The sequence below is a fragment of the Geotrypetes seraphini genome, chromosome 4, assembly GCF_902459505.1.
Source record: "Geotrypetes seraphini chromosome 4, aGeoSer1.1, whole genome shotgun sequence".
Lineage (NCBI taxonomy): Eukaryota > Metazoa > Chordata > Amphibia > Gymnophiona > Dermophiidae > Geotrypetes > Geotrypetes seraphini.
In genome coordinates, this window is record NC_047087.1 from 161,859,963 (window position 1) to 161,874,334 (window position 14,372).

The 14,372-nt window shown below is 48.5% G+C and overlaps 1 protein-coding gene across 8 annotated transcripts in view; it reads right to left on the reverse strand.

Moving 5' to 3' along the window:
- Nucleotides 1-14,372, reverse strand: part of CENPT (centromere protein T) — an 822,208-nt gene that overhangs the window by 502,835 nt on the left and 305,001 nt on the right. The gene's annotated exons all lie outside the window — the stretch shown is intronic.

Here is a 14,372-nt window from a genome sequence, read left to right on the forward strand (position 1 = left end):
TTTTATGTTCCGTCATATGTGTTTTGAAGGGGTGTGACGTTTGGCCCACATAAATCTTCTTACACGGACATATTATTAAATATATTACGTGGTCAGTGAGACAAGTAGTATGGAAGCGAATAGAATGCATTTTACTACTACAGCCTACTAAATCTAATGTTATGGCACAAACTTGGCACCCTTGACACCTCGAATGACTGCCTACAGAGTGACAATATTGTTGTTTCAAAGCACAACTGTCCGAAGGGCTTAGTAGTTCTTTAAGATTCTTTTGTCTAGAATAAGCCATATGGAGGTGGCAATCGGAAAATGCAGGATCCTGTCCTAAAATGTCCCAATGACGACGTAAAGATCTAACCACACGTTTTATTAATGGCGAAAACTCCTGTACACAAGTGATTGTTTCCACATCCGGAGAACATACTTTAGGTAGTAACAGTAAGCTCCGATCCACATGTTTAGCCCGTTTGTACGCTTTCTTCAAAATTTGAGGAGAATAACCATGATTTGATAGACGCTGAGAAAGATCTTTGCTTTAACGGCGAAACTCTAGAATCTGAACAAATACGTTTAAAGCGTAGAAACTGGGATATGGGTAAGCTTTGTTTTAAGTGACAACGGATGATTACTAGTAAAATCTAGAAATGTGTTTCTGTCAGTGCTTTTACGAAAAAATGTAGTTTCCAACTTAGAACCCTGTTTACTGAGGAGAATGTCCAAAAAGGAGATTTTATTAGGGTGAACATTAATATCAAACTGTATATTATTATGGGGGGCGTTGAGCCAATTATAAAACTCAAAAAGAATCTCATAGGAACCAGTCCATGCCACAAAAATATCGTGTATGAACCGGAGCCATAATTTAATGTGCATGCTTGAATGGATTTGAAAAAAATCCATTGATTTTCAAAGTGCTACATGAACAGATTGGCTACAGAGGGGGCCATCGTGGCCTCCATCGCAACGCCCGAGACTTGCTGAAAAAACTTTTCACCATATCGAAAATAATTTATTTGCATTGCCAAGGCTAATATTTGTATAATGAAAGTAGTGGGTATCTTTCTTTCAATGGCAGTGGCATCTAAATAATTACTAATAATGGTGATGGCTTCAGCCTGTGGGATCACAGTGTATAAGGATCTTACATCCAGTATGACCAAAAATGTAACTGTGTGCCAATCGGTTATTTCATCAAGTCTTGACTGAAAATGTGCAGAATCTCTTAAATAAGAAAAACCCCTAGAGACTAGCGGTTGGAGAAAATGATCGACAAAACATGATAAAGGCTCGAGAATAGAGCCATTACTAGATACTATGGGGCGACCGAGGGGCTGCTGCAGCGACTTGTGTATTTTAGGCAGGACATAAAAGCACAGTTACTTACCGTAACAGGTGTTATCCAGGGACAGCAGGCAGATATTCTTGACTGATGTGTGACGGCACCGACGGAGCCCCGGTACGGACAATTTTAGAGTGATTGCACTCTAAGAACTTGGAAAGTTCTGGCATGCCGCACCGCGCACGCGCGAGTGCCTTCCCGCCCGACAGAGGCGCGCAGTCCCCAGTTATGATAAGCCAGCTAAGAAGCCAACCCGGGGAGGTGGGTGGGACGCAAGAATATCTGCCTGCTGTCCCTGGATAAAGCAATGTTACTTACCATAACAATTGTTATCCAGGGACAGCAGGCAGCTATTCTCACTAGTGGGTGATGTCATCCGACAGAGCCCCGATACGGACATCTTGCAAGCATGTCTTGCTTGAAGAAACTCAGAAGTTTCGAGATGCCCGCACCGCGCATGCGCCAGTGCCTTCCCGCCCAATGCACCGGGCGTGTCTCCTCAGTTCAGGTAGCTAGCCTGAGAAGCCAACCCAGGGGAGGTGGGTGGGACATGAGAATAGCTGCCTGCTGTCCCTGGATAACAACTGTTACGGTAAGTAACATTGCTTTATCCCAGGACAAGCAGGCAGGTATTCTCACTAGTGGGTGACCTCCAAGCTAACCCCAATGGGATGGTGGGAGAGTTGGCATTTAAGAAAACAAATTTTGTAACACTGTTTGGCCAAACTGTCCATCCCGTCTGGAGAAAGTATCCAGACAATAATGAGAGGTGAAGGTATGAACCGAGGACCAAGTGGCAGCCTTACATATCTCCTCAATCGGTGTCGATCTGAGGAAGGCTACAGAGGCTGCCATTGCTCTGACCTTGTGGGCTGTGACCTTACAGGGAAGGGATAATCCAGCCTGGGCATAGCAGGAAGAGATACAAGCCGCCATCCAGTTGGAGATGGTGCGCTTCGATACTGGTCGTCCCAACTTGTTAGGATCAAAGGAGACGAAAAGTTGAGGAGCAGTTCTGTGTGGCTTTGTGCGATCCAAGTAGAAAGCTAAAGCACGTTTACAGTCCAGAGTGTGCAAAGCAGATTCTCCAGGGTGAGAATGAGGTTTTGGAAAGAACACTGGAAGCACGATGGATTGGTTGAGGTGAAATTCAGAGACCACTTTAGGCAAGAATTTCGGATGAGTACTAAGAACCACCTTGTCATGATGGAATACTGTAAATGGTGGATCTGCCACTAGGGCCTGAAGCTCACTGACCCGGCGAGCAGAAGTGAGGGCCACCAGAAAAACCACCTTCCAGGTGAGATACTTAAGAGGAGCCTTGTTGAGAGGTTCAAACGGAGGCTTCATCAGATGAGACAGGACAACATTGAGATCCCAAACCACAGGAGGAGGTTTGATAGGAGGGTTGACATGAAAAAGTCCTTTCATAAATTTGGAAACCACAGGATGAGCAGACAAAGGTTTCCCTTGTAGAGGCTGATGGAAAGCCGCAATAGCACTTAGGTGGACTCGTATAGAGGTAGACTTGAGACCAGACTGAGACAGGTGTAGAAGATAGTCCAATACAGAAGCTAGGGAAGCTCGCTGAGGTTCCATGGCATTGGAAATACACCAGGAAGAGAATCTAGTCCACTTTTGGGAATAGCATTGTCGAGTAGCCGGCTTCCTGGAAGCCTCCAAGACTTCCCTCACTGCTTGAGAGAACTGGTGAGGAGTTATGTTGAAAGGAACCAAGCTGTCAGGTGGAGGGACTGCAGGTTGGGATGAAGTAGTGAACCTTGATGTTGAGTAAGTAGTGAAGGAAACACTGAAAGAAGTACCGGTTCCCTGCTGCACAGTTGAAGTAGAAGGGAGAACCAAGGTTGTCTGGGCCACCGAGGAGCAATCAGAATCATGGTGGCATGGTCTGACCTCAACTTGACCAGAGTCTTCTGAATGAGAGGAAATGGAGGAAACGCATATAGGAAGCGATTCCCCCACTCCAGGAGAAAGGCATCTGCCTCGAGACGGAGAGGAGTGTAGATCCTGGAGCAAAACTGAGGCAGTTTGAAGTTGTGGGGGGCTGCAAAGAGGTCTATCTGAGGCGTTCCCCACTGAGCAAAGATCTGATGAAGGGGGTCGGAATGGAGCGTCCATTCGTGGGGCTGGAGAAGACGACTCAATTTGTCTGCTAAGACGTTGTCTTTCCCCCTGAATGTAGACAGCTCTGAGGAAGGTGTTGTGGCGGACCGCCCAATCCCAGACTCGAAGAGCTTCCTGACAAAGAGGGGCCGAGCCCGTGCCCCCTTGTTTGTTGACATAATACATGGCAACCTGATTGTCTGTGCGAATAAGGACCACCATGTCGTGAAGTAGATGCTGAAAAGCTTGGAGAGCATTGAAGATGGCTCTGAGCTCCAGAAGATTGATTTGATGGAGTCGTTCCGCACTGGTCCAGAACCCCTGAGTGCGAAAACCATCCAGATGAGCCCCCCATGCATAGTTCGATGAATCTGTCGTGAGAACTTTCTGGTGGGGAGGAGAGTGAAACAGCAAACCTCTGGATAGATTCGAAGAGGTCATCCACCAGAGAAGAGACTGCCGTAGAGCAGGAGTGACTACAATGTGACGGGACAACGGGTCGGACACCTGAGTCCACTGAGATGCCAGGGTCCATTGAGGAATTCTGAGATGTAGTCTGGCAAAAGGCGTCACATGAACTGTAGATGCCATGTGGCCCAAAAGGACCATCATGTGTCTCGCCGAGATGGACGGGCGAGAAGACACCGACTGGCAGAGTAGAAGGAGAGCATCCATGCGTTGAGGAGGAAGGAATGCTCGAAGTTGAATGGTATCCAGGACAGCCCCGATGAAGGGGAGAGACTGGGTGGGCTTAAGATGTGACTTGGGGAAGTTGATCTCGAAGCCCAGACTCTGCAGGAAACAAATTGTAGTCAAGGTCGCCGAAATGACCTCTGGAGCCGACGGTGCCTTGATGAGCCAGTCGTCGAGGTATGGAAACACCTGGAGACCCATGTTCCGGAGTGCAGCGGCCACCACCACCATACACTTCGTGAAGACTCTGGGAGACGAGGAAAGGCCGAATGGAAGCACTCGATACTGCAGATGTAGATGTCCCACCCGAAATCTGAGAAACTTGCGGGAGGCCGGATGTATCGGGATGTGAGTGTAGGCCTCCTTGAGGTCCAGAGAGCATAACCAATCGTTCTGCTCGAGGAGGGGGTAGAGAGAAGCAAGGGTCAGCATGCGGAACCGTTCCTTGACCAAAAACTTGTTGAGGACACGAAGGTCCAAAATGGGGTGCAGATCGCCCGTCTTCTTCGGAACCAAGAAGTACCGGGAGTAGAATCCCCGGTTTCGTTGATCTAATGGCACCGGCTCGACGGCGTGAAGCCGAAGAAGAGCCTGAGCCTCTTGGAGAAGAAGAGCGGTCTGCGTCGAGTTGGAAGGATACTCTCTTGGCGGGTGGTCCGGGGGGACCCGTTGGAAATGAAGAGAGTATCCCTCTCTTACGATGGTAAGGACCCAGAGGTCCGTGGTGATTGTCTCCCATCGATGACAAAAATGGTGGAGACGACCCCCGATGGGAAAAACGGGAGGAGACAGAACGAAGTCGGTTATGCTCCCTGGAAGAGAGTCAAAAAGGCTGAGTAGCCTTGGGTGCAGCCGGCATCTGAGGCTTCTGTTGAGTCTTTTGAGGAGGCTGTCTCTTTGCAGGCTGTCTCGCAGGAGGAGTCTGTCTTGGCTGATAACGCCGCTGGTAAATCAGAGGCGGCCTAGAAGGACGAGACTGCTGAGGCTTAGGCTTAGGCCGCAGAATAGACTGGAAGGACTTCTCATGGTCCGAAAGCTTTTTAGTAACAGTCTCGATAGACTTATCGAACAGATCAGCCCCCGCACAAGGCACATTAGCAAGTCTGTCTTGAAGGTTCGGATCCATATCAATGGTACGGAGCCATGCCAGGCGACGCATGGCGACCGAACAGGCCGCAGCACGTGCCGAGAGCTCGAAGGCATCGTAGGAGGATTGCATGAGCTGCAGGCGTAACTGAGAAAGGGTCGCCACCACCTCTTCAAATTCGAATCGAGCTTGAGCATCGATAAAGGGGATGAACTTGCGGAGCACCGGCAAGAAAAAGTCCAAGTATGAAGAGAAGAAAAAATTATAATTTAGCACTCGAGTCGCCATCATTGAATTTTGGTAGATACGTCTACCAAATTTATCCATCGTCCTCCCTTCACGGCCCGGAGGTACTGAGGCGTACACCTGGGAGGGATGAGATCGTTTGAGGGAGGACTCGACCAGAAGTGACTGATGAGAAAGTTGCGCCCCTTCAAACCCCTTGTGATGGACGATGCGGTATCGAGCATCCAATTTACTGGGAACTGCAGGTATGGAATACGGTGTTTCAAAACAACGCATGAAAGTCTGGTCAAGAAGTTTATGCAGAGGAAGGCGAAGCGTCTCCGCTGGAGGGTGAGGCAAATGCATGGTGTCCAGATACTCCTTAGAATATCGAGAACCAGTGTCCAACGTCACATCCAAATCATCCGCCATTTGTCGAAGGAAGGATGAAAAAGAAAGTTGGTCCGCCAGCGCCGGCCGGCGAGACGGACTAGAAGAGGTGGAAGCCTCCGGATCCAGAGAAAGCTGAGAGCGGCAAGGAGAATAGGAGGTAGATGGTTCCTCATACTCCGGTCCCTCAGGCGGGGATAAATCTGACGAGGAGTATCCCATACGCTGGATCTTCTTTTGCGGGGACACCTCCGAATGACGTGAAGAGTGTCGAGAGGAGTGTCGAGATCAATGCCCCTCCCGGTGACGGGATGGGGAGCGACATCTTCTGTGCATCGCACGATCCCCCGAAGCCTCCAAGGAATGGATTGGACTTGATGCAGTGGATCGTAGAGGTGGTAAGGATGCGGACTCACGCAGTGCCACCCAGGTCTAGTATGGAGTGCGGAAGAACTCTTCCTGCGATGCAGTATGCCCAGGACTTCGACTATCAGGGGCTGACACAGCACTCTGCTGTCGAGGGGGCGTGATGGGCTCCAAAGGTGGCATGTTACTAAATGAAGCCCGCCTGGAAGCACTCGCCGCCCTCCGCCGATCCTCCTCGTCGAGCAGAGAGATCGTATGACGAGGAGGAGGGGGAGGGGGCGGATCGCCCCCCTGGACCGAGCCCGGGAGGTCACCCTGAATGGAGGCGATAAGCCGGGGTCCCATAGAGTGCATAAGCTCGACAAACTGAGCTTCCAGCAGGGATCGCAGCGAAGCCGATATGGAGGGATCCGCACCGAAAGGGGGTCCTCCAGCACGGTCTTCGCGCTCCTTTGTGGCCAAGTGCTTCTGCTTGCTAGCTTTAGGCACCTTGATGACCACCGGAGGGACAGTGGAAGGCAGTACCTGAGCCGAGGAGACGGGGACAGGCACCGATGCTGGACCGGAAGCAGAAGTCGGAGTGAACGATGCAGGCGTCACGATGCCCGATGCAGGGGTTGTCGATGCAGGCTTCGAACGAACTGGCGAAACCGCCGTGGAAGTTGAAGCAGATGGCTCTTTGGCAGACTCCATCTTAAACATCGACTCCCAAAGTAAGCAGCGCCGTTTGAACGTTCACGCAGTGAGCGTGGAACAAGGCCGGCACGATTTCGGAACGTGGTCTGGACCAAGACACTGAAGACAGCGTCGATGCGGGTCCGTCAACGAAATCGCATGCTGGCACTTGCTGCACTTTTTAAAACCGGTGATTGGCCGGGACATAGGCCGGAAAATCGTCACCGCTAGGTCGAAGGCGCTCGGCCTAAGCCACGAGGCCGGCCCGGCCGAACCGCCGGAAAAAATAATTTTAACTTTTTTTTTTTTTTTTTTTTAAGAAAACTTAAAATTGAAATAAATAAATCAACTAAACAACAAAACGCGGTAAAAAAGAAGGCAAAATACTGAAATTCAGTCAGCGCAGAATGAAGTGAAACTTCTCAGCTCCGCGGAAAGAAAAGAACTGAGGAGACACGCCCGGTGCATCGGGCGGGAAGGCACTGGCGAATGCGCGGTGCGGGCATCTCGAAACTTCTGAGTTTCTTCAAGCAAGACATGCTTGCAAGATGTCCGTATCGGGGCTCTGTCGGATGACATCACCCACTAGTGAGAATACCTGCCTGCTTGTCCTGGGATAACACCTGTTACGGTAAGTAACTGTGCTTTATCCCAGGACAAGCAGGCAGCATATTCTTGACTGATGGGTGACCTCCAAGCTAACAAAAAGAGGGATGGAGGGAAGGTTGGCCATTAGGAAAACAAATTTTGCAAAACAGATTGGCCGAAGTGTCCATCCCGTCTGGAGAATGCATCCAGACAATAATGAGATGTAAAAGTATGAACTGAGGACCAAGTAGCAGCCTTGCAGATTTCCTCAATAGGAGTGGAACGGAGGAAAGCTACAGAAGCTGCCATTGCTCGGACTCTATGGGCCGTGACAGAACCTTCCAGTGTCAGTCCGGTCTGAGCATAACAGAATGAAATTCACGCTGCCAGCCAATTAGACAACGTACGTTTAGAAACAGGACGTCCCAATTTATTCGGATCAAAGGACAGAAAGAGTTGGGGAACTGATCTGTGGGGTTTCGTACGCTCTAGATAGTAAGCTAGAGCCCTTTTACAATCCAAAGTATGCAGAGCTTGTTCCCCAGAATGAGAATGAGGTTTTGGAAAGAAAACAGGCAGAACAATGGATTGGTTGAGATGGAATTCAGAGACAACCTTAGGGAGAAACTTTGGATGTGTACGCAGAACCACCTTGTCATGGTGAAAGACCATAAAAGGTGGATCTGCAACCAGTGCATGAAGCTCACTGACTCTCCTGGCAGAGGTAAGAGCAATAAGGAAAAGTACCTTCCAAGTGAGAAACTTGAAAGGAGAAGTAGCCAAAGGTTCAAATGGAGGCTTCATTAAGGCGGAAAGAACCACATTGAGATCCCAGATAACAGGAGGGGCTTTAAGAGGTGGTTTCACATTGAAAAGACCCCGCATGAACCTGGACACCAGGGGATGAGCTGAGAAAAGTTTTCCATGGACCGGCTCATGAAAAGCAGCAATGGCACTGAGGTGGACTCTGATGGAAGAAGACTTAAGGCCAGAGTCAGACAATGAAAGCAAATAATCCAACAACGTCTCCACTGCCAGGAAAGTGGGATCAAGATGATGAAGAAGACACCAGGAAGAAAATCTCGTCCACTTCTGATGGTAACATTGCAGAGTGGCTGGTTTCCTGGAGGCATCTAGAATGGAACGAACAGGCTGAGACAAAAGAGTATCATGAGATGTCAGCCCGAGAGATACCAAGCTGTCAGGTGCAGAGACTGGAGGTTGGGATGTAGAAGGGTCTCCTGATGCTGTGTAAGCAGAGAAGGAAACAGAGGAAGAAGAAAAGGTTCCCTGGAACTGAGTTGAAGTAGAAGGGAGAACCAATGTTGCCTGGGCCACCTCGGAGCAATCAGAATCATGGTGGCTCGTTCCCTCTTGAGCTTGAACAAGGTTCTCAACATGAGAGGCAGAGGAGGGAAAGCGTACAGGAACAGATTGGACCAGTCGAGGAGAAATGCATCCGCTGCCAGACGGTGAGGGGAGTAGAGTCTGGAGCAGAATAGGGGCAGCTGGTGATTGTGAGGAGCTGCAAAGAGATCTATCTGAGGAGTGCCCCATTGAGCGAAGATAGACTGTAGAGTTACAGGATCGAGTGTCCACTTGTGAGGCTGGAGAATTCTGCTGAGCTTGTCCGCTAAGGAATTCTGTTCTCCCTGAATGTAGATAGCTTTCAGGAAGAGATGGTGATCTATGGCCCAAGTCCAGATCCTCTGGGCTTCCTGGCATAAGAGGCGAGAGCCTGTCCCACCTTGTTTGTTGATGTAGTACATGGCCACTTGATTGTCTGTGCACAGCAGAAGGACTTGAGGAAAGAGAAGATGTTGGAAGGCCTTGAGGGCATAAAACATCGCTCTGAGTTCCAGGAAATTGATGTGATGCTTCTTTTCCTGGGCTGTCCAAAGACCTTGAGTCTGGAACTCGTTCAAATGAGCTCCCCATGCATAAGGAGAGGCGTCGGTGGTGATGACTAGTTGATGAGGAGGTAGATGGAACAGAAGACCTCTGGATAGATTTGAGGATACCAACCACCATTGTAGAGACTGACGAAGAGATGATGTCACAGATATGTGTCGTGAGCAAGGATCCGTCGCTTGGGACCACTGAGTAGCAAGGGTCCATTGAGGAGTGCGCAGGTGAAGACGAGCAAGGGGTGTGACATGAACTGTGGATGCCATGTGACCCAAGAGTATCATCATTTGTTTGGCCGAGATGGAATGTTGTGGAAGCACCTGCTGACATAGAGACTGAAGGGTCTGAAGACGATTGGATGGTAGGAAAGCTCTCATGAGGAGTGTGTCCAGCATCGCTCCAATGAATTGAAGTCTCTGAGTGGGGATGAGATGAGATTTGGGTAGATTGATCTCGAATCCCAGTATTCGTAGAAACAGGATGGTTTGGTTGGTGGCCAGGAGAACTGCTTGAGCGGATGTGGCTTTGATTAACCAGTCGTCCAGGTAAGGGAATACCTGAAGGTGGTGAGAGCGTAGAAATGCAGCTACCACAATAAGACATTTGGTGAACACCCTTGGAGAAGAGGCAAGACCGAAGGGCAGCACCTTGTATTGGTAATGACAATGATTGATCATGAAGCGGAGATACCGTCTGGAGGTTATATTGATCGGTATGTGAGTGTATGCCTCTCTGAGATCGAGGGAGCATAGCCAGTCGTCTTGATTGAGAAGAGGATAAAGAATGGCTAAGGAAAGCATCTTGAATTTTTCCTTTACCAGATGTTTGTTGAGATCGCGAAGATCCAGAATTGGTCTGAGATCTCCTGTTTTTTTGGGGACTAGAAAATAACGGGAGTAGAATCCCTGCCCCTTTTGATCTAGAGGAACTTCTTCTATAGCGTTCAGAAGGAGGAGGGATTGGACTTCCTGAATAAGGAGGGCAGATTGAGGACTGTTCAAAGCAGACTCTTTTGGCAGGTTTTGGGGCGGAAGAGTCTGAAAGTTGAGAGAGTAGCCATGGTGGATGATGTTGAGGACCCATTGGTCCGAAGTGATAACTTCCCACCGGCTGAGGAACAGAGAAAGACGACCTCCTATAGGTTGAGGCAGGAGAGCAGATATAGGAGTACTGGCTATACTTTGGAGAAGTAAGTCAAAAGGGCTGTGTCTTCTGCTGTGGAGGTGGCTTCACAGGCTGCTGTTGTCTGGGAGGCTGACGTTGTTGCTGCCGCTGACGCCTGGGTTGTTGAGCTGTTGCTGGCAATGGGCGAGCTGTGAAGCGGCGTTGATAGGCTGACTGTTGTCTAAAGGCCTTGCTGGGGGAGGCTTTTTCTTATTTTTAAGCAGGGTATCCCAGCGTGTCTCATGAGCAGAGAGCTTTTGAATAGTCGAGTCCATGGATTCCCCAAAAAGCTCATCCCCTAGGCACGGGGCGTTGGCTAACCGATCTTGATGATTAACATCAAGTTCAGATACCCGAAGCCAGGCCAGGCGACGCATTGCCACAGACATTGCTGTCGCTCTGGATGTAAGTTCGAAGGTGTCGTAAATGGACCTAACCATGAACTTACGCAGTTGAAATAGAGACGACAAGCAATGGTGAAAGGATTGTTGTTTCCGTTGGGGAAGGTACTTCTCAAATGAAGCCATGGTGGTAAGGAGATGTTTAAGGTAAAAAGAAAAATGAAAAGCATAATTACCAGCTCTATTTGCCAACATTGCATTTTGGTAGAGCCTCTTACCAAATTTATCCATGGCTTTACCCTCTCTGCCAGGAGGTACAGAAGCATATACACTGGCTCCTGAAGATTTTTTAAGGGTGGATTCGACAAGTAAAGATTCGTGTGGAAGTTGAGGTTTGTCGAACCCAGGAATGGGAATTACTTTGTATAAAGAATCTAATTTACGTGGGGCCCCTGGAACCGTTAAGGGAGTCTCCAAATTCTTGTAGAAAGTCTCCCTCAAGATGTCGTGAAGAGGGAGCTTCAAAAATTCCTTTGGAGGTTGGTCAAAGTCAAGGGCATCCAAAAAAGCTTTAGACTTTTTGGACTCAGCCTCCAAAGGAATAGACAACGAGTCACACATATCTTTCAAAAAACTCGAGAAAGATGAAGTGTCATGTCTAGAGGACGGGTCATGTACAGCTGAATCCTCCTCATCTGAGGAACATTCCCCTTCAGAGAGAAAGGGTTCCTCTGAATCTCCCCACAGATCAGGATCCCTGACATGGGAAGAACGGTCCCGAGACTCTGGAGTAGATGGTTCTACATGTCGGGTCTTGCGCACCGACTTACCCGACCTCATCGATACCGAGCCAGGCGATGTAATCGGTGGCACCGGTGCCGAAGTCTGCACCGACTGATGTTGAGCTCTCGGCTCCGGTGCGAGGACTGGCATCGATACCGATGAGGTCGAGTGAAGCGGTACCGAAGGAGTGGATACAGACAGCACAGGTTGTTCCACTATCGGCACCGGCTCAGTGCGGACCGGCACCGGAAGGTTCGGTGCCAGGATAGCTGGAAGGAGCTGTTGTAATTGCTCCTTGAGCTGCACCTGGAGAATGGCCGCAATACGGTCATCAAGGGATGGCACCGGTACCGCCTTTTTCTTCTGCGGTACCTGCGGTGCCGCTCGACGCCCCGGAGATGAGGAGCCCGATGTCGAGGGACTCACCTCGATAGGGGCGGAGCGCTTCCGCTGGCGCCTCACAGTCGGCAGGATTGGGCTCACTGCACTCGAGACCGGAGGACGTTCCAGCGGGGAAGGCTACTTAGCCGGCTTAACTGAATGCTGGGACGCCGGTGCGGTGTCGCGCGGCGTCGAAGAAGAGGGTGCCGACTGAACTGGTGCCGAAGTCGGAGTCGATGGAACGGGATCGGACATTTCGGCACCGAACAGTAATCGCTGTTGTATTTGGCGATTTTTTAAGGTTCGTTTTTTAAGTGTGGCACAGCGGGTGCAGGTGAAGGCCTGATGCGCAGGACCCAAACACTGTAAGCACCAGTTGTGTGGGTCCGTGAGAGATATAGGCCGAGCACATCGCTGGCACTTTTTAAACCCTGGCTGAGGGGGCATGAACGTGAAGACGGCTTCAGCCAAATTGAAGGCCGAGGCCTCGGTGGCAGAAGGCCCCGCAGGGGAAAAGCCAAATTTGACTAAAAAAAGAAAATTTTTTATTTTTTTTTTTTTTTTTTTACAAAAATAAAAGAAAAAGGAAACAGGCAAAAAGCCAAAAAGTTTTACGCGAGCGGGAAGGCAAGTCAAAAAATTTTCAACAGCCGTTGAAAAAACGCGTCTTCTTAGCTCCGCGGAAACTAAGAAACTGGGGACCGCGCGCCTCTGTCGGACGGGAAGGCACTCGCGCGTGCGCGGTGCGGCATGCCAGAACTTTCCAAGTTCTTAGAGTGCAATCACTCTAAAATTGTCCGTACCGGGGCTCCGTCGGTGCCGTCACCCATCAGTCAAGAATATGCTGCCTGCTTGTCCTGGGATAAATACCGGTACTCTGGGGTTCTCTTCATTTAGATATTTATATTCTTGTTTGGTGATATGTTCATTTAACAGAGCAGAAGATGTTATCTCTCTAATTAAGATACTAAGTTCCATAGTAGGATCAGCACTCAACTCCATATAATCCGTTTGAATAGTCAATTGCCTAATGATTTCATTGTGATAGTCTGACATGTCAAGAATTACCACTGCGCCGCCTTTATCGGCATGGCAGATCCTTATGGAGGAATTGGCTCGTAGCCGTTCCAAGGCTGCATACTCTTCCTTAGAAAGATTGAAAGACTGAAATTGTTTACGATTACCCAGCTTTTGAATATTATGCAAAACTAAATCCTTAAAAGTTGTTAAATGGGGACTAGGTGCAGTAGGTGGAAGCCACCGCGATGGTCTCCGAAAAACAGAAGGAGTAACTGAAGAACAAGATTTTGAAAAAAAGAATTCCTGTAAATGCAGCTTTCGAAAAAATCTCTCTAAATCTTTACGCAAATGAAGGTATTGTAAAGGTTGGACAGGAACAAACGTAAGCCCTTTTTATTAGTGAATAAATCAACAATATTAGTTTGTTTGTCTCTTCTTTATTCCTTAAATCTGAATTTTAAAAATACTGCATGAGAATCTGGAAAACCCAAAAATCCGGACCAAGTCAATTCTTGAGTAGTCCAAATTTTTGAGCTTCTACTTTGCATACACAATTCAGAACAAGCAGCTTTATGTCAACAAAATAATAAGTTACATAAACAAAAACAACAAGCAGGAAATACAGTAAAAATGATGTCAGCTCTGTAGAAACAGTGTATGCTTGAGTACTCCCCCAGTCCTGAGCAACCCGTTCATAGTATCCAGGAAGGAGTAGTTTATATTAAGTTTAGCAACCCCATAATTTTTGAAAGTTGGCTTCTATGCATATACACTTCTCTCTCCGTATTCGCGGTTTCTACACTCGCGGTTTCACATAATTGCGATTTTTCGTCGGGTGACTCCACACCCCAAAATTACTTCATGATTAAAGTTCCTTTCCTTTTGCTGTAATGTAAAAGAAGTTTAACTTTTACCAATATTCACTCTGCTTCCATGCTTTCTCCTACAAAATCGAAGTTTCAAAACTTTCATCCTGAAAATTGCTGGTTCACATCGTGGGAAAAACGCTGCTTCCCAGCATCCATAGAGTGAAATACTGCTTCCAGCATGCATAGAGTAAATCGCTTGCCTGCTTAAAGCTTTCTGAATCGTTGCTTGCCTGCCCAAAAGCATTCTGAATCGCTGCTTGCCTGCCCAAAAGCATTGTGAATCGCTGCTTGCCTGCCCAAAAGCATTCTGAATCGCTGCTTGTAGTCCTTTCCATAAACCACGAATATGAATTTTATATGTTATTTGTGGTTTTAATAAAAAAACCACTATCTTTTACAAAAAAACGCAATTAACATAT